Source organism: Schistocerca gregaria, chromosome 1 (assembly GCF_023897955.1).
Source record: "Schistocerca gregaria isolate iqSchGreg1 chromosome 1, iqSchGreg1.2, whole genome shotgun sequence".
NCBI classification, from domain to species: domain Eukaryota; kingdom Metazoa; phylum Arthropoda; class Insecta; order Orthoptera; family Acrididae; genus Schistocerca; species Schistocerca gregaria.
Window position 1 is genome coordinate 119731586 of NC_064920.1, and position 20148 is coordinate 119751733.

Sequence of the window (20148 nt, forward strand, 5' to 3'; positions counted from 1 at the left end):
GTGTCGAGTTCCGGTGTGCCGGTCAGTCTGTGGACGATTTTTAAGGCGTTTTCTATCTGCCTCGGTGAATACGGCTGGTTCTCCTTATTCCGCCTCAGTTACACTATGTCAGTGATTGCTGCGCAAACACTTTCTCCACGTGCGCGTACACCATAATTACTCTACCACGCAAACATTGAGGTGGCACTCATCTGATGGGAGACGTTCCCATCAGTGTCCACCGGGGGCCGAACCGGACAATAACCCTGGGTTCAGTGTGGGACGGTGGTGGGTTGAGTGGACTGCTGTAGCCAGTTGTGGGGTTGTGAACCACTGAGGGGTGCGGTGGGGACGAAGCCTCTCCGTCGTTTCTAGGTCACGTTCAATACAATAGAATAGAATACAATACAACGTTCTTCTGAGTTTAAAAACTTCCGCTGGCCACGACACTCCCCTGACGTGCACGTTATTGAGCATATCGGGGATGCATTTCAACGTGCTGTTCAGAAGAGATTTCCACCCCCTTTTAATCTTACGGATTTATTGACAGTCCTGCAGGATTCGTGGCGTCAGTTCCCTCCAGAACTACTTCAGACGTTAGTCGAGTCCATGCTACGTCATGTCCTGGTACTTCTGGGTCCCCACGGCGACCATACACGATATTAGGCGAGTGTGGCAGTTTCTTTTGCTGTTCAGTGTAGTTTTCGAGACTTTTCAGGATCATCTTCAGATGGGGCTAACGGAAGTTTTCCTCCAGTTCCTGTGTACTGGATCTGTGACAAGAAGACAGGGAACATTTCAACGTATAGTCATGAGTGATGGTTATCTAGCAAGAATGACATTATTGTAGTTTATATCAGCCTGTCCATTTTAATTCCCTACTTGCTACGGAATCACTTTACAGTTGAAAGTTCTCTGTCTCACTCACAGCTTTCAGTACCAATTTTCTTTCACATATTGTTCAGTCACAAATGCCCTGCTACGATATCTTCTGTACCGATCGGAGGACGACTGTCGTCGAAACATTCAACTAATGCCAACTAAGGAAACTCTCTGAGGTGTCAGTATCCGGCGACCCTATTAGGAGCGAACGCCGTGCATAGCCTAGTTGAGAACGTTTGGTTTAAAGGTATAAAGCGTGGTCTAGTTGGTCTCTTGTTCGTCAGGTACACTTGAGATATGAGACATAACTGAGTGAGATTTATGTAGAACTGAAGTCGGAATCTGTCATACATTCGCAGACATCGTGCTATGAGTGTATGTCTATATGTGGCTCGTATTGTAAGGCTTAACGTGGTGGTAGTTACTGTGCAACAGGACTTAAGCGAACACTTTCTATGTTGAGGCGATACGTTCGTGGTTTTGTGAACAAAATAGGTCTGACTTTACTTCATAGTAACAGCACAGCATTTGAATTCATCACAATCCCTTTGAGAGTATTTTCTAATGCTCATACCTTTTTCCCCAAATATTTCGCTGGTAGTAATTTATTGCTCCACGTGCAGCATTTTGCGCATCGATGCTGTATACGTTATGGTGGGTTTATTCGTGCCTTAATATATTTTCTTGTGTAAAGATTCGCAAGTTTATTCTTGGTCCCTTGCCACAACTTGAAAATCCTGTGATCTTTTTGAACGATTTGCACTTAGTATTTCGCATTGAACTAGCTCGTGTAATGTTTTGTCTGCCATCAGTGGAATACAATTGCTTATGAAGTATTATTACAAAAAACGTTTATATTTCAAAATCACAGTGAGCGTAACACTTAGTATACTTTTATCTGTATTTTTTTTTTCATCACTATACATAAAATGTGATTGTTTTATATCGCTGAATTTTCAGGTCTCCAATTAGGAAGGTTGTGTTAACAAAGTACGCCAACTATGCCCAATGCACGTAATATGGCTATAAGCACAGTTACTCACGCAGTATTCATGTCAATTCGTACGTTTATCACAGCTTATCATCTTCACGCAATTCAATTAACTATTTAAATATGCCCACCACTAACTTGTTGCGCAGAGTAAATTACTTCTCTTCTTCTTTTGTCATATTTTTTAAAGGTGTTGTAATTAGCATTACGTCATTTCGTGGGTCCAAGAGGGCAATTGCTTAAAGCATATTTCATGACACACATCTGGTATGTAATCGGAAATTTAAAATAAAATCAGGAGGCTTATACAATGTAAGCACAAATTAGCACCAAAAACCAGCCAGCAAGCAGCATGTGTTGTACAAACAATAAGTACGAGCGTTGCCCAAGAAGCAATGCACCGCATTTTTTTTTCTCAGCCGGAAATAGTGCTCCAATAGCAAAACGTTTCCTATGTACTATCTGAAGTCTCTTCAGTGAAGGTGCTAAGTTTTCGTCACTTCCAACAGATAGCGTAGCTGCAGAACAGTTTCAAAATGGTGTCCGTAGGTAATGTGCCCCACAAGCAATGTGCCGTCATTGAGTTTCTCACTGCAGAGAAAGAAACAGTGGGGAATATTCACAAACGCTTTTGCAAAGTCTATGGAGCATCTGCTGTCGACAGACGTACAGTTAGTCGCTAGACACAGAGGATGAGGTCAGGAGAAGGCGGTTCGGCGCACCTCCACAATTTGCAGCGGTCAGGGAGACCACCCACGGCTGTCACACCTGACACTCTGCAGCGAGCTGATGTTCTCATTCGCGAGGGCAGACGCGTTACAACACGGCAGTTGACGCTGCATCTGTCGGTCAGCATAGTGTATCACTGGCTCCGCCTCCAGGACAAGTATTGGTACCAATAATGCATACACGCCCTTGTTTCAAGCTGATGGAAACCCATAGAACAGGATGGAGATTACGTGGCACAACAAGGTGTGCAGATAAAACACCATTCTTTCGTGTGTGTAATTCTCATTATGTTCAACAATAAATTTTTGAAGAAACATAAATGGTTCAAATGGCTCTGAGCACTATGAGACTTAACATCGGAGGTCATCAGTCCCCCAGAGTTAGAACTAATTAAACCTGACTAACCTAAGGACATCGCACACATCCATGCCCGAGGCAGGATTCGAAACTGCGACCGTAGCAGGACAGGCGCCTAGAACCGCTCGGCCACAACGGCCGGCGTTGAAGAAACAAATGCGGTGCATTACTTTTTGACAACCCTCGTATTACTAAGATCTTCTCTCAGAAGTTTAGATTTTTTCATTTAGAAACAGTTCCTTGATTTTTCTGTAAATAACATATTCTTTCTATTAGCAAATACACTGATTCTGACTGCTTATTGCAACAAGGTTGAAAAACAATGTTGCAGTTTAGAAAACTGTTCGTAAAAGAATAGAAAATTGCAACTGTTTCTTTGCATACAGTGTGTTTCAGGTAAAATATCTCTCTCTGTACCTTACAATACAATAATTGGAAATAAAATTATTCATATGGGTAAATGCAACAAACGTTACTCTGTCTGAGGAGTTACGAACATAATTTTCTTTGTTATTTTTCTGAGAGTTATAGCAACGAGTTACAATTTCTTAAACAGATTATAACTTAGTAATGTAAAATAACTGTGTACAAATCAATTTAAATGAAATTATTATGTGTCATTAATGGTTGGCTATAAAACTCTATACATGAAGTTGATGGTTTCCCGGAACGACAAGCTTCATCGATGCGTTATTTAATGTCAAGTTAGGTTACATAGTAGAATGTACCGTCATACGACTGTCAACAAGACAGGTCGCAATGTACAAACAAACAACTATCTGTCTGCCACGTATATCGACGTGGGATAAGTATGGTATACATATTGATAAGCCAAAACGTTATCACGACTGCTCGCCGCGACATTGGATGCCATCTAGTGCCGTCTCGAGGCAGGTGACGCGTTAACAATAGAATATATGCGGAGCAGACACGAACGGGGATCACCCTAGTGTAGATATGGGCTGCAGGTGGGGAAATCCATTGAGATAAGCGAAGCTGTTCGAATGTTCACAAGCTACTGTCGTGAGGATCTACTGAAGGAGTTGGAAAGACAGTGTAACTACGACTAGGCACTAAATGGACTGATGTCCAGAGCTCTCTACAGAACGCGGGACTCGGAGACTTGTTTGCTTTGTAAAGTAATATAGATGGTGATGTGTGACATCTCTGCCGAAAGAGCATAGTGCTGGTGCACGCACAATTGTTTCAGAGCACACCGCTCATTGTACATTGCTGAACATGGAGCTGCGTAACAGACCACCCCTACCTACTCACATGTTGACACAACTACATCGTCAAATATGATTGCAGTGGGCACGGAAACATCGGCATTCGACCTTCGATCGATGGAAACGTGTCGGCTCCTCGGGAAAATCACTTGTTTGCTACACTAGGTCTCTGGTCGTTTCCAAAACGCCGCCAGCGAAGTGAACGGCGGATCGCAGCGCGCCACGGACGTAGGCTGGTGAGGGCAGTATTATACTGTGCGAGACATTTTTCCGCGCTTGCTTCGGACCTGCGGTGGTAATCGAAACCACGCTGACAGCTGCGGATGACCTGCATCCCTTCACGCTTTATGTCTTCCCCGACAGCCGTGTCATCTTTCATCAGTATAACCCCCCGTCTCTCAGAGCCAGAACCATGCTTCTGTGGTTTGAGGAACATTATAATGAACTCACATTTTGGTCTCGGCGACCTAATTCGCCTGATGTAAATCCTGTGGAATCCATCTGGATCGCTATGGTGCGCCATTGCCACATACGCAGATCAGTGGTCCGTTATTTACGCGAATTACATTACCTGTGCATAGACATCTAATGCCAAATACCTCCACAAAACTACCAACAAACTGTCGGATCCCCGATACGCAAAATCAGTTATGTATTTAGTTCCAAAGACGTACAAACAAGCTGTTAAGCAGGTCGTGATAATGTTTTAGTTCCTCGGTGTACATCCAACCAGTGCGATGCCAATTAAGCAGCCGTGGCTTATGCCGTGAAATGTCCTCTTTGAGGGGTTCCATCGGTCTTTGAGTACGACCGCTCTGAACAACGGCTTCGAAAGACAGGTGGTCTGAAAGGTTCAGTGGTAATAGATGAAGACCAGCTCAAAATGAGGACAGCTGCAATGTACCACACGATACACAAATAGCTGCAATCGTGGCCTTATATTTGTGTGGCGGATACAACATGGTGAAAACGTTTGCCCGTACCCCCTTTCATTAAGACGCGAGCAGTATGGAAACGATTTCAGTCAGGGACTCTTCGCAAGTGGGCTGCAAAACGTTTCACTCTGGACGCCTTAAAAGGCTGTCGTCTGATTACCTCAATTTCTCATGTAGCTGGTGAACCTTCATAACATCCAATACTGGGCAGCAGAGTACCCTAACTGCTCGCTTTGAGACTTGTCAGTTCCAACATCGAAGGTTGTAAGTGGATACAGCAGGTTGGTCACCCAGCCGGTTCTGAGCGCGATGTTGTGCAAAAACTGAACAACAGATTTCCTGGAAGGTGATGAGGATGCCTTGGTCTTTACGACTGGCCTGCAAGATCATCTAACTGAACACCAGTTAATATATCTAAAGAAATGTATTAATGTCACCGAACCCACTACCGTACATGATTTAGAACTACATATCGAAGGATTTTGTCGATCAGTGACGCCAGCATCTTTATGTACAGCGTGTCACATCCGCCACTAAAAATCTGAATTTTTCTAGTTCATTTACTGACATTTAGAGAAATTTCATTTAAATTGATTTGTATACAGTTGATTCGGGTAGATGAGGTACAGGGTAGAAAAAATAAAATTCAGTTCGTCGCTGTAACTCTCTCGAAAATAACTAAGTAAACGACGTTCATAACTTCGCAGAAAGAGTAACGTTTCTTACGTTTACTTATCTAAACAAATATTCCCACCACCTATTGTTTTGTAAGTTACAGGTAGAAACACTTTTTCTTACGCATCCGTTATATGAACATTAAATTTACTGGACGTAACTCAAACTTGAGCTACTACTTTGTATCTATTACGTCAACATAATCTTGTGTTACTGACATCTGGTTAACACAGATTCACTTTGTAGCAGCTACTCTGATTAAACCAAGAAATAATAAGTCGAAGAGAAGACTGATAATCCTTATTTTTAACACATTTTTCTGGTGTCGGCCAAAACATTTCGTAGGCCATGTTCCATATTCGTATAGCTCACTGACACTTTCGTTGCTACTATGGACAAAAACCTAGCCAGCAGACTGTGGCAATTGCAACCGGTATTTCCAAGGCTTTTCTCCGTTAGTAGCCGATAAATTTAACCAAATTTGTGGCATATCTGTTTTACCAAACTTTATTTTCACTGTGCTGCCTTCACAGTGTCCAAGAAAATAGTCCTTGTTTCACCAACTGACAAAGGGAGAAAGCTTTACACGCGTAATTTGAGAGGAAAATTATGAGGATGACGGAAGGAAATGGTTGATGTTTTTCTTAAATAAAACAGGGCGTAGAGTTGGGCGCATCGTGCAGCTTGAGACGGGCGGTGTTATTGGAAAAAGGTAAAGAATGCTCTTCTATTATGGATGTGTATAGCTGGGTTATTCAATAAGGGAGGCATTGTGTTGCAGTTGAACGAGAACTTGATCTGTGATGAAAAGTACTGGGATTAGCTCAAGAATGAAGTAACTAACCTCTCGGACTTCTTTCCAAAGCTTCTTGAATAAAACCAATAGGGCACCTTTCATTGTCACGCGGTAATCGGAGCCTGCCTTCGGGGACGGAACTTGAGGCGTACGTGAAACATACTGTACTTCACACAATTTCACTAAATACGCCGAAGAACGTAGAACGGCGCTGGTTCCCACGCTACCGAGACTGTGGGTTGTGCGACATGGTGTTCTGTATTATCTCACGTTGACTCTTCCCTCAGCCTCTTACGACGTATGTGGTCTTGAAGCGAACATGGTATATACATTTAATTGTGGCCATACTGGCTACGTTTGGGTATCCTGATTGTGTGGAACAGCTAAACATATATTTGTGCAAGAAAACGATTAGTATTTGAAAATGCTCAAGAAAATTTCGGGACCAATTTGGATATTTTCCCTTGAAGTTAAACACAGTGCAAATGCCTGGCTTCTTGCACACTTGTTATTTTTCTCGCTAAACCCAAAACGCTGATAGGCAGGAATTTAATGACTATTCGTCTTACCAACACTGGAGGCTTAAATCTCATCTAGCATGAAGATATGGACTGTCAGTGAACAATTACCTGCATGTGATTCTCGAGACAAGTTATGGAAGGAAAATGTCGATGAAGAGCACGCATTAGTCAGAAAAATAATCAATTGACAGAGTAAGACGTCTGAAAAAAATGATTTTAAGTTATAAACCAAAATACATAAAATGCAGATCGTTTTGGGACGACGTGTGAGACTACAACAAAGACAGATCTTAAGCACCTGTCTGAACTGCTTCGATGTGCTCCTATAATCCGACCTGGTACGATCCCAAACACTCGAGTACTCAGGAATGGGTAAGATGGACGTAGACGAATTATGGGCAAAGTTGAAGCAGATTGCAAATCGTTGTCTGGAGGGTTGTGTGCCCAATAAATGGACAAAGAATGGAAAAGATTCACCATGGCTTAATAACGAAATTCGGAAGATGCTGAGGAAGTAGAGGCTGTTCTACTCTCGGTTCAAAAGAGAAAACACAAATGGCGACAAGCGAAGGTTAGTAGCGATTCGTGCGTCTGTGAAAAGACTTACGCACCAAGCATACAACAACTACCACCGCCACATCTTGAAACATCCCCTTAGAAAAATGTATGAATGACTGTGCTTGTAAACCTCTACGTTATTTGATTTTTAAACAGCTTAGAAAAACTGAACGTACTCAGACATTTCTCAATTTACTTATTCTGATAACCGCTAAACTGACACACAGTATTTTTTTTTGCGCAACGCAATCTGACTTTCAATAACCCCTACAATAGAATGGCCGTGACTAACAATAATCTATACCTTTCATGAATCGCTTACCTCAAAAAAACCGTCGTTACTCGAACTACTGCAATACAGAGAGCGCCAATACTGTTAGCTAAAGCCGGCCGCGGTGGTCTAGCGGTTCTAAGCGCTCAGTCCGGAACCGCGCGACTGCTACGGTCGCAGGTTCGAATCCTGCCTCGGGCATTGATGTGTGTGGTGTCCTTAGGTTAGTTAGGTTTAAGTAGTTCTAAGTTCTAGGGGACTTATGACCACAGCAGTTGAGTCCCATAGTGCTCATAGCCATTTGAAACTTTTTTTTTTTTTTTGCTAGCTAAATAAAAGATTCTAACTACTGAAGGCACTAACTACTGATAGGCATAGCAAGCAAATGAAAGATTTTGATAGAGAACAAATAATGTATTTACCTTAATAGTGTTCAAAAGTCATTATATATATATATATATATATATATATATATATATATATATATATATATATATATATATATATATATATATCAGTTCATGACATCCAGTCTTACAAATGTAGTTTTCTGACGGACAAACGTCCAGATCGTCCGCTCTCAAAACTCTGCCATCTCTCTTCCCACATCCACCACAGCTGGCAGCTCACCTCCAACTGCCCAACGCTAAGCGCTGTTCACACGCAACTGCCCAACACTACAATAGCAAATATGCCAACAATGCAAATCAGCCAGAGAGTAGACACTGCAGAGTCAGTGATTTTCATACAGAGCGCTACGTGGCGTTGCCAACATAAAAGCCTAAACAGCCTACTTACAACCTCAGCAAAAGATCTGGCAGAGAACCCGAGAAAATTGTGGTCCTACGTAAAATCGTTACGGCTTCTACTCTGTCCCTTGTTGACCAGTCTCGCCGGGCTGTTGAAGGCAGCAAAACAAAAGCCAAAGTTTTAAATTTTTCAAGGAATTGTTCACACAGGAGAATAGTCCAAACATACTGTCATTTGACCATAGGGCAGACTCCCGTATGGATGACATAATAATAAACATCCCTAGCGCAGAGAAACAACTGAAAGTGTTGAAAACAATAAGCCACTTGGTCCCATTGAATCCGAATTCGGTCTTGCAGAGCGTACTCTACTGCACTGGACAATTATCTAACCGGCATTTAACGTGAATCTCTCGCTCAGCGAAAAGTCCCAAGCAACTGGAAAACAGCGCAGTATATAAGAAGGGTAAAAGAACGGACCCGCTAAATTACAGACCAATATCACTAACATCGGTTTGCTGCTGAGCTCTTGAACATATTCCCTGTTCGAATATAATACATTTTCTTGAGATAGAGATGCTTATGTCCAAGAATCGGCACGGTTTTAGAAAGAATCGTTCTTGGGAAACTCGGTTTGCCCTTTTCTCACATGATATAGTGCGAACCGTGGATGAATGGCAACAGAATATGTTCGCAGATAGGTGAGTGGCTCGAAGACTTCTTAAGTTATAGAAACCAGTATGTGGTACTCAATGGCGAGTGTTCATCAGAGACAAGGGTATCATCAGGAGTGCCCCAATAAAGTGTGATAGTACCGCTGTTATTCTATGTATGGTTAAAGGATTTGACGGACAGATTGATCAGCAATCTGTGGCTGTTTGCTGATGATGCTGTGACGAACAGTAAGGTTTCAAAGTTGAGTGACTGTAGGAGGATACAAGATGACTTAGGCAAAATTTCTAATTTGTGTGATGACCTGCTGCTAGTTCTAAATGAAGAAAAATGTAAGTTAACGCAAATGAGCAGGAAAACAAACCTGTAGTGTTCGAATACGGCGTTAGTAACGTTCTGGTTGACACAGCCACGTCGTTTAAATATCTGGACGTAACGTTACGAAGCGAAGCGAAACTGAACGAGCATTCGACACTGACTGCAGAAAGATTCTGCTGCTTTCGACACACATTGCTCGTAAGGAGCGCGAAGATAAGCTACGAGAAATTAGGGCTCATACGAAGGTATATACTCTGTCGTTTCTACCGCGTTCCATTTGCGATAGGGACATGAAAGGTAATATTAGAGGTACGGAGTACCCTCCGCCATGCGCTGTACATTGGTTCAAATGGTTCAAATGGCTCTGAGCACTATGGGACTTAACTGCTGTGGTCATCAGTCCCCTAGAACTTAGAACTACTTAAACCTAACTAACCTAAGGACATCACACACATCCATGCCCGAGGCAGGATTCGAACCTGCGACCTTAGCAGTCGCGCGGTTCCGGACTGCGCGCCTAGAACCACTAGACCACCGCGGCCGGCTGCTGTACATTGGGTCCCGAAGTATCGATGTAGCACACGTGAATATTACCTTGCAAAGAAATTCAATTAAAGTGTGAAACAGGACGACTTTACGTATATAAAATACATCGCACGCACAAGATTTGCCTTCAGCTATTAGGAAAGCAGAAAGTCACACAATACAAACACAGATAAATTTCTTTAGAGTGATTTATTCATTTCAAATAAATAATCAGCAACAGGTTACCGTGAGCTCTGTGCTTGAATTTTTAACACAATATTGTTCATATCTAAATTTATCTCTTTGACTCAGTCTTAAGCTATTTTCCGGGTTGTTACCCTTAAAGATGTGTTGCATTTATTTATTTTCATGAGGGAGAAAATTGTTTACACTCATATGTGCTTCGGAAAAAAGTTTTCCTTTTATGCAAGTAATCTCTGTTGTGATAGTTTTTTTCCGTAAAATAAGTTTTATAAAATTCCACCAGGTCTACTTCTTCAAAATTATGCAATTATGGAATTTGTTGCAGGAGAAGTAGTTGGTACACCATATATTTCGGAAGACTTCACCTTTTCCAGCAAGTCTCACACGACACTTCGTGATCCGTACTTACTTTCCTGACAAAGGACCACTTTTAATGTAACCGTCCGAAAAGTGAAAGCTTCTCTTTCTGTCCTCAGGCATTTTCGTAAGCTATGGTAAGATAAGTTTATTAGACGGTAAACAGTCGACAATAACATTTTAGTCATCGAAGTTCACGTCACTATACACTTCACACACTATATACCTGAAGTAAACAGTTCAAAATCTACTGACTTGCACTCGCCCTTCGTATTAGTTTAGAAAGAATCGTCGTGTCAGATCGCTATTCAAATGGGAACTGCCCGATTCTTCCGCATAGTGCTCCTTAAACAGTTTCAAGCCCGTACTACTGGAGAAGTTTAGTATTCTTTTCGGATGATGGTTCTAGACCTAGAACGTGCTTTCTTGCATCGTCGATACCGGATGCGCAATATGCAACGTCATCTGTGAGACGACCTTGTTAATATAAACTCGTTGACATAAATAAAAGTAAGTGAGAATACATTTACATGTTGCGCTAAAACATGGCATTAGTTCGGTACTTGATCCATGCTCCTAACAGTATTTTGCAAAATTGGGACAAAATTGGGACTTGTCGGGATGTCGGGGCAAGAAGGTCTATAACGGTGGCTTGTAACGCGCCGACTAGCGGTACCCAAGATCGAACTGTAAGTAGGCTATTTAGGTTTTTTTATTGGTAACGCCACATAGCGCTCTGTATGAAAAATCACTGGCTGTGCTGTGTGCAGTCAGTGACTGGTTGGCATTGCTGTAATACTCGCCATTGTAGTGTTGGGCAGCTGGATGTTAACAGCGCGTAGCGTTGCGCAGTTGGAGGTGAGCCGCCAGCAGTGGTGGACGTGGGGAGAGAGATGGCGGAGTTTAGAAATTTGTAAGACTGGATGTCATGAACTGCTATATATATTATGACTATTAAGGTAAATACATTGTTTGTTCTCTATCAAAATCTTTCATTTGCTAGCTATGCCTATCAGTAGTTAGTGCCTTCCGTAGTTTGAATCTTTTATTTAGCTGGCAGTGGTGGCGCTCGCTGTATTGCAGTAGTTCGAGTAACGAAGATTTTTTGTGAGGTAAGTGATTTGTGAAACGTATAGGTTAATGTTAGTCAGGGCCACTCCTTTGTAGGGATTTTCGAAAGTCAGATTGCGTTGCGCTAAAAATATTGTGTGTCAGTTTCAGGCCAGTCCTGTATAATTGTTCTAAGGGGACGTTTCAGAACTTACGGCGACAATGGAGCGTACTGCGCCAACGTCGCTATGCCGTTACTGGGCGAACCAATCGACCACTACAGCTTTAATTAGGTACAGTTTTTAATTTCACAATCGAAGTTATGACTGCGGATCGCTATCTGATTTTACAAGATTCCTGTCGTAGTGTAGAGCCTGGCGACTACACGAAGTCTAGATCTTACTGTAACGCTCCCTCAAGCAACAAATTGAAGACAGATCAACCTTATCATAATTACTACTGCGTCAACCTCAACCACTAACTATGCATACGGCTCGGATATCGAATAAGCACCCTTACATTACACAACGTCGTGATCGAACAATGACACGACTACACCTCGAATAGACACATCCAAACATTCTAATGACAGTGATCACCAATATCAAGTAGTAATTCCGAGATAGGCCAAATTAGATAACAACTCTCGTTATCTAAACTACTGGTCAAATCAAAGCAACAAGCCTCTTTAAATACAGTACCAATTTATATTGTGTCGAGATAAATGTCGCATCTAGCTTGCAATTGTTCTCCCACAAAACGAAATTCTGACAACGCAGTACATTATCTCTGGGAAAGACTCGTGACTTTTTAATTACTTACAAAATTCCTAGCCGGCCGCGGTGGTCTCGAGGTTCTAGGCGCTCAGTCCGGAACCGCGCGACTGCTACGGTCGCGGGTTCGAATCCTGCCTCGCTCATGGATGAGTGTGATGTCCTTAGGTTAGCTAGGTTTAAGTAGCTCTAAGTTCTAGGGGACTCATGACCACAGATGTTAAGTCCCATAGTGCTCAGAGCCATTTGAACCATTTTGAACAAAATTCCTATTCCATATATGTTATGACCAGTTTGTATTAAGACGCTGTTACCGATATATGTATAGATTAAAATAATTTATGCCACCACTAAATCTCTTTCCGCTTTGCCCAGCGTTGGTATGTAAATAACACGACGTCACGTACTCCACCGATTTACCAATCTTTGTTATAGGTATAATCGTTCACTCTTCCGTGATAGATTACGACAACTTCAATTCTACTTACATTTACTGCGCACACTCTTCCCATATATGAAATAGATTTAACTATTTAGAATATCTACCTACTATATATTTATCGTGGATCCACTCAATCAATGAACTTTTGATAGGGTAACCTTAAAAATACCAGCATATACTTGGTGGTGGTGGTGGTTTATGTTTAACGTCCCGTCGGCAACGAGGTCATTAGAGACGGAGCGCAAGCTCGGGTTAGGGAAGGAAATCAGCCGTGCCCTTTCAAAGGAACCATCCCGGCATTTGCCTGAAACGATTTAGGGAAATCACGGAAAACCTAAATCAGGATGGCCGGAGATGGGATTGAACCGTCGTCCTCCCGAATGCGAGTCAAGCATATACTTGTGTCTCTGCAAAGCGGTATTAAGATCTCTGAATTTCAGCCTTTGCTTTTCTAGTAAAAAATGTATACACACAACAGATACTAATTGAGAACACGTAAGGTTTTTGTTAACCCAAGAAAACTTGAATTTATTGTATCTAGGTATTTCGGTACGCTTTTATTCGTGTAAGTGTGCAAGGGCCATCAAATACTACACCGCCAGTACACGGAAATTCAGTAATAAAAAAAATTAAACAAAAACCCTACGTGCAACCGCAATTTTAATCTAACCTTAAGTGACAATTCAAAACAATTCTGAACCTCTTCAGGCGTTGACAATAGGCGACCAGCTAAGGTCCCTGCTCTGATTGGGCCACTCGTCACTTCGGCTAATCAAGTTTTTGTTTAGCTGCGTGCTGCTTGTAAAATGGTTCCTTTATTTTCTCGTCGATTATCCACTCAACTACTGTTGCACTCTATCACAATATAGCGAAACAGTCCGTATTTATTCGAGTCAGTTCTCGGTCCGCTGTAAGATTGTGGTATTTAAACAACTGCGAACATTTGTTGGAGGCTTTCCCTTCTCGACACACACACCAGCCACTCCCAAACCACGTCAACAAAACGGCTAAGAACCCAATAACCGTACAACACGGAAGGGATATCGGTTGCACCGATTCGCAAAAGCTCAGCACCTACAAATTCACTTCTCTCGTTAACCAGGCTCACGCTGGATTTACCACAGCGAACTATTTCTTACTACCGAAACTGTCCACAAGACGAGAATCAATTGATAGCCCACCTAAATTCGCCAAAACCAGTGTATCACCAGCGACTATTCAGAAAATCCCACAGAATCTCTGTATGTTCCGTTGCTCAGCGTTGGGAGGAAACAACCATCACAGCCATGTATACGAGCAGGGGCCTAACAGACTAAATAGCCACGCTGCCTCCGCGAACTGTACCCAAATTAAAAGACAGGTACTACCAATCAAAAGTCCTTTCCCTCTCTCAAGCCTTTGCCGCCAGCTGCGGTGCCCCACTACTCCACGCAGTGTGTCGCTCTATTATCAGACCTAGACGCACACCGATATATCCACTTAGTCGGTGAGAGGTCTACATGGTAACTAACTAACTCTTTATCATACCATAGGAACCATTTAAAACGAACAAACTCGCAGCACCACGCCAACGTTTAACAGTTGATTAATTATTCGTTGCTGCTGTCGGTTCTCTACGACATCGGCCGGCTGCTGCGCGTCGCTTAGGCAGCATCTCTGAGGACCCAGTGATGGCGAGTTGTTGTATCGCTGAAGTGGCGCGCGCTCACCACCTGTTTTTTCTTCGACGCTCTCGGATCATCAACAACATTTTTTTCTGCATACATCGTACAGGTATATTTACAGTAACCACCAGGTGTTATTGTTAAGATATCGGTTAGGATGCTTAGCACTAGTAAGGGCGAATGTAACCCGTGCGTTTTGACACCGCACACGCCGTCCCGATATATCGGGACGGACGGAAACCCAATGTTAGAGGTATTGTGTTATTTCATGTGCTGATTCCTGTGTGCATTGGTTGACATCTCTTTTAATGTCTACCTCGTACGTAAGTAACATTAGAATATCACAGAAGGTTGCTCTTCGCTCCAAATTTGTAAATTCTGATAGATGACTCACTGTTAATCTTGAAACTGTCAGTGTTGAGTCCTCTGTGCACACGTCTGTCTCATAGTTAATTAGGACCCCTTTAGGTAGCCGCGAGTTCGATTACGGTCGAAGCTAAACAAGTCGTCAAGTAAATCCCTTGTCCCTGCAAATTTCCTCTCTACAAGGCCCAGCTGCAGCCTGGGAAGTGTAAGGATAGCTGTTTACAGTTTGCAGCCCAGCGTTTACAGTCGTGGGTAGGGGAAGGGGACTACAACTCAACTAACCCGTCAGTAAAGATATTTGCATTGGTGGGGGGAGAGATTTCAATACAGAACGATTCATTTGTATGGCAGGCATACGTGTTCGCAATCCGTCCAGTGGCGCAGCAGATGCATTAAATTGTGACTGTCACACGAGATGAGCTCGTCTCGTCGTACACAGGAGCGCGGAACGTATGTCCGGCGGCAAGGCCGCGCCCTCACGTGTGTGCATGTGTGTACCCAGGGGTTATCTCCGGCCGCGCATGAATGGTGGCAGTGCTACCGGTAGCCGGCGGCCGGCCGTGCGGTGAGTAATGCCCGCGGGTCGCGGGGTCAACGCGACGGCGAGGGCCGCCGCGCTTTCATCATCTGCGAACAAGGCGGCGGGCGGTGTCGGCGGCAGACCGGCAGACCGCACAGTGGCTCGCGCCTGCTACCCTGCCAGCGCCGGCCAACTGCCCGAAGTTAGCCATAAAACTGTTGCTGTCCCCACCTAAAGGTAACTCGTGGCTTCCGCACATGCCTGCCTGATGTGTGCTCAGCCGTAGCCTCAGGGACGTATGCTGACGAGCCAAAATATGAGGACCGTCTGCTTAATAGGAAGTTGGCACACCTTTGCAACGCAGCAGCAGTGATTCTGTTTGTTGCATGTTTCTGGAAATACTGAAACGCGGCAAGCACTTTGCGTTCCAGTTTCATTAATACACTACTGGCCATTAAAATTGCTACACCAAGAAGAAATGCAGATGATTAACGGGTATTCATTGGACAAATATACTATAATTGACATTTTCACGCTATTTGTGTGCGCCAGATCCTGAGAAATCAGTACCCAGAACAACCACCTCTGGCCGTAATAACGGCCTTCATACGCCAGGGCATTGAGTCAAACAGAGCTTGGATGGCGTGTACAGGTACAGCTGCCCATGCAGCTTCAACACGGTACCACAGTTCATCAAGAGCAGTGACTGGCGTATTGTGACGAGTCAGTTGCTAGGCCACCATTTGACTAGACATTTTCAATTGGTGAGATATCTCGTGAATCTGCTGGCCAGGGCAGCAGTCGAACATTTTCTGTGTCCAGAAGGGCCCGCAAAGGACCTTCAACATGCGGTCGTGAATAATCCTTCTGAAATGTAGGGTTTCGCAGAGGTAGACCCACGGGTCGTAACACATCTGAAATGCAACGTCCACTGTTCAAAGTGCCGTCAATGCGAACAAGAGGTGACCGAGACGTCTGACCAGTGGCACCCCATACCATCACCCCGGGTGATATGCCAGTATGGGGATTGCGAATACACGAATCCCATGTGCGTTTACCGCGATGTCGACAAACACGGATGCGACCATCATGATGCTGTAAACAGAACCTGGATTCATCCGAAAAAATGACGTTTTGCCATTCGTGTGCCCAGGTCCGTGGTTGAGTACACAATCGCAGGCGCTCCTGTCTTTGATGCAGCGTCAAGGGAAAGCCGCAACCATGGTCTCCGAGCAGAGAGTCCATGCTGCTGCAAACGTCGTCGCGAAGTGTTCGTGCTGGTGGTTGTTGTCTTGCAAACGTCCCCATCTGTTGACTCGGGATCGAGACGGTACAGCCATGCGGATAAGATGCCTGTCATCTCGACTGTTAGTGATACGAGGCCTTTGGGATCCAGCACGGCGTTCCGTATTACCCTCCTGAACCCACCGATTCCATATTCTGCTAAAAGTCATTGGATCTCGACCAACACGAGCAGCAATGTCGCGATACTATAGACCGCAAGCGCCATAGGCTACAATCTGACCTGAAGTCGGAAAAGTGACAGTACGCATTTCTCCTCTTTACACGAGGCATCACAACAACGTTTCACCAAGCAACGCCGGTCAACTCCTGTTTGTGTATGAGAAATCGGTTGGAAACTTTCGTCATGTCAGCACGTTGTAGGTGTCGCCATCGGCGCCAGCCTTGTGTGAATGATCTGAAAACCTAATCATTTGCATATCACAGCATCTACTTCCTCTCTGTTAAAGTTCGAGTCTGTAGCACGTCATCTTCGTGGTGTAGCAATTTTAATGGCCAATAGTGTAATAAGAATGTATTTATCATTCAGAGGCTTCACTGACTGAGTGAGTTGCAGTATAGGAATTCTTCCTAACTATTATGTGGAGATGCTCTCGTAGTTTTTATGTCCCCTTGCAGAGCCGTAGCAGCGTCGTCGGATTCCGAAAGTGTAACAGTATGAAACGGGAAGAAGTTTTTTTGTGCGCAAATAATTTTTACACGGGGTGCCATTATGGAGTGCTTGTTTAAGAAACATTGTAAAATGAACTTGTTCACACGAATTATAAGCTAATTATTAACGGTACTAGAACATGACTAGATCGAAAGGCATCCTTTGGACGACTGCCGCCTAAGGCGTGCAGTCTGTAAGTGGACAGTTCCGCACTGTTGCCTGATAAACAAAGTAAGAGCCTGCGGAATATCAGACCAGCTGTGTGGCTGGATTGAAGAGTTTTTAGCAAACATAACACAGCATGTTGTTATCAATGGAGAGACGTCTACAGACGTTAAAGTAACCTATGGCGTGCCACAGGGGAGTGTTATGGAACCATTGCTTTTCACAATATATATAAATGACCTAGTAGATAGTGTCGGAAGTTCCATGCGCCTTTTCGCGGATGATGCTGTAGTATACAGAAAAGTTGCAGCATTAGAAAATTGTAGCGAAATGCAGGAAGATCTGCAGCGGATAGGCACTTGGTGTAGGGAGTGGCAACTGATCCTTAACATAGACACATGTAATATATTGCGACTTATACCTCCCGTCGAGACCACGAATGTAAAATTAGAGACATTCGAGCGCGCACGGAGGCTTTCAGACAGTCGTTCTTCCCGCGAACCATACGCGACTGGAACAGAAAAGGGAGGTAACGACAGTGGCACGTAAAGTGCCCTCCGCCACACACCGTTGAGTGGCTTGCGGAGTATGAATGTAGATGTAGATGCAGAACACACAAGCGGTATGGTACGTATAAGATAGTACATCTTTGGTTACGACACTGGACTCACATTCGGGAGGACGACGGTTTAAACCCGACTCCGGCCATCCTGATTTAGGTTTTCTGTGATTTCCGTAAATCGTTTCAGGCCAACGCCGCGATAGTTCCTTTGAAAGGGCACGGCCGATTTCCTCCCCCTTCCTTCCCTAATCCGAACTTGTGCTCCGTCTTTAATGACCTCGTTGTCGACGGGACGTTAAATACTAGTTTCCTGCTCCTCCTTTGGTTACGCCAAAGTTTTTCGTTTATTTAGTAATATCAAAGTTTCCTGGCATTGTAAAATTTCTCGAGGGTAGTATTTACGAGATGTAGACTCCTCCTAATGTGTGAGTGGCAAAAGGCAACTTTTGTTAGCAAATATTTTTTAGTAACAGTTACTTGATTCGCTACAGATTAAATGCACTTTCCCAACGTATCTCTTTGCTGACGTCACGAGCGATTTCTGCATCGGCATCTCATCCCACTGGCTCCGAAAGCGCCAGGTGGCCAACTGCATCTGTTAGCCAGTGTGGAAACCTACCGTTCGGTCCATACTCTGTACGTACTGCAACGCTGATGCATTCATTTCACGTATATGAAATAGCAAAACTGGAAATAAAATAAAATGCCAGTAAGGGGTACCTTAAAGGCTGTGCAGGTCGATGACTGATGCGGGTGATGTAAGATTCTGCCCAGTGAGGTCGGGCCCGAACACACAGAGGGCGGCAAGTACTGTCCTCCTACAACTACTGCTGGCAGCTAAGTTCCGGCCTTGGTCGATACGGCGCCGCATGCAGAAGTCGGTGGCTTCTTCTCGACGTTCTTCTGACTTCCTTTGTAGATTAGTATTTGCCACTAGGTGACGACCAGTTTGGCTTTAGGAAAAGTAAAGGCACGAGAGAGGCAATTCTGACGTTACGCTAATAATGGAAGCAAGGCTAAAGAAAAATCAAGACACGTTCATAGGATTTGTCGACCTGGAAAAAGCGTTCGACAATATAAAATGGTGCAAGCTGTTCAAGATTCTGAAAAAAGTAGGGGTAAGCTATAGGGAGAGAAGGGTCATATACAATATGTACAACAACCAAGAAGGAATAATAAGAGTGGACGATCAAGAACGAAGTGCTCGTATTAAGAAGGGAGTAAGACAAGGCTGTAGCCTTTCGCCCCTACTCTTCAATCTGTACATCGAGGAAGGAATGATGGAAATAAAAGAAAGGTTCAGGAGTGGAATTAAAATACAAGGTGAAATGATATCAATGATACGATTCGCTGATGACATTTCTATCCTGAGTCAAAGTGAAGAAGAATTAAATGATCTGCTGAATGGAATGAACAGTCTAATGAGTACACAGGATGGTATGAGAGTAAATCGGAGAAAGACGAAGGTAATGAGAAGTAGTAGAAATGAGAACAGCGAGAAACTTAACATCAGGATTGATGGTCACGAAGTCAATGAAGTTAAGGAATTCTGTTACCTAGACAGTAAAATAACCAATGACGGACGGAGCAAGGAGGACATCAAAAGCAGACTCGCTATGGCAAAAAAGGCATTTCTGGCCAAGGGAAGTCTACTAATATCAAATACCGGCCTTAATTTGAGGAAGAAATTTCTGAAGATGTACGTCTGGAGTACAGCATTGTATGGTAGTGAAACATGGTCTGTGGGAAAACCGGAACAGAAGAGAATCGAAGCATTTGAGATGTGGTGCTATAGACGAATGTTGAAAATTGGATGGACTGATAAGGTAAGGAATGAGGAGGTTCTACGCAGAATCGGAGAGGAAAGGAATATGTGGAAAACACTGATAAGGAGAAGGGACAGG